The sequence below is a fragment of the Dromiciops gliroides genome, chromosome 3 (genome assembly GCF_019393635.1).
Source record: "Dromiciops gliroides isolate mDroGli1 chromosome 3, mDroGli1.pri, whole genome shotgun sequence".
In the NCBI taxonomy this organism is placed as follows: domain Eukaryota; kingdom Metazoa; phylum Chordata; class Mammalia; order Microbiotheria; family Microbiotheriidae; genus Dromiciops; species Dromiciops gliroides.
The window spans coordinates 27640231-27641813 of NC_057863.1; the positions used below are offsets into that span (position 1 = coordinate 27640231).

General features: G+C 41.2%; 1 pseudogene; it reads left to right on the plus strand.

Moving 5' to 3' along the window:
- The first annotated feature begins 464 nt into the window (after positions 1 to 464).
- On the plus strand, positions 465 to 1151 carry LOC122747100 (annotated as a pseudogene).
- Positions 1152 to 1583: the final 432 nt, after the last annotated feature.

The window sequence follows — 1583 nt, forward strand, 5'->3', positions numbered from 1 at the left end:
CATGACCTTAACATTTATGAGATTGATAGAGGAATGCATGTCATGTATCTAATTTAACATTCATTTATTGAGTGCCCATTATATGCAAAACACTGCAACAAGTGCTGTGATCCAAAGGAAAAAAAAATGGATCCATCTCTACTTCAATGTCATACTTGTAGATATGTGCTTGGTATTCTGTGTCTGGAGACTTCAAGCACTGTTTTAGATGGGAAAACTGAGGTCCAACATTTATTCTGCACTTGGGGCCATATGCTGTGTTAACCAATCAATTTCTTCCTGAGGGTCTCTCTCCATGTGGGAAAGGCAGGGGCTCGATATGGGGTCTAAGACAGGACATCTTTAACTCCTCTGGGCAGCCCAAGCCCTGTTGATCCTGACTGATAAGTAGGTTCCCTGCTGCCCTCCACAACACTTCTGAGCCCTCAAAGAAGCTGGTAGAGGAGAGCCAACTCCAGATAATCATGGGTGACCCAAGCACCTCCAGCATGCTGCATGTTCATGATTTTTTACTTCAATCTGCATTACACAACTGGTTCTCAGTCCATACAAGCTACTGTGCCACCAAGTGTGGCAGAACTGAAGAATCTGGAAGTGCTGACCTTTTTCAATAACTAGATTGAAGAGTTGCCCACAAAGATCAACAGCCTCTCAAAATTCAATCACCTGAATGAACAGGCTAAATGATTTGTCTGGGTGATTTTGCTCTTTCCAGCCCTGGAGGTGCTTGTCTTGACTTAGAACAACTTGACTGACTACCCAGAAAATCCTTCTCCCTTTGCATTCTGAATGCACTTTATCAAAGTGACAATGATTTTGAAATCCTGCCAACAGATATTGTGAAGATCACAGTGTTGAAGATACTCAGCCTTAGGGATAATGGCTAAATATCACTGCCAAAAGAAATTGGGGGACTTGAGCAACCAAAGGAACTACACATCCGGGGGCACCTGTCCTTTCTCCTGAGCTCAGACTCTTGGAATGAACTATTCAGAAACCCACAGGCCTTTAAACAGATGTGTTCTGAAACATACAAGTATCCCTATAGCAAACATATGCAGGCAAACCCAGAGCCTCCAAAGAAGAATAATAAGAACAATGACAAATCAAAGGAGATCTGACAGAAATCTCTGACAGCCAAGAACAAATAAAGATTTGACACAGACTGAACCTTTTTACTCTTACTCTCTCTCTGTCTCTCTGTCTCTGTCTCTCTGTCTCTCTCTCTCTGTGTCTCTCTTTCTGCGTCTCTCTCTCCCCCTCTTTCTCTCTATGTTTCTGTCTGTCTCACATGCATTACAACACACAATACACACACAACATACAAACAAACAAACACACACACACTCCATATTTTCTGTTTCCATTTCTCTAAACTGTAACCCTCATCCCCTTGGCATTTTAGACATTTAGGAGAAATTTGTATTGATGTAGATTCCTGTTTTTATGTGTCTCATTTGAGGTTCCAAATAAAGTCAAGATTTATTTTGACTGCAGATTCCAAGCAAGACTCACCTTTTAAAACCTTGAATGATAACCATGAAGTTCCACATTATCAAGAAAAAGTAAAGCCAAGTAACCAT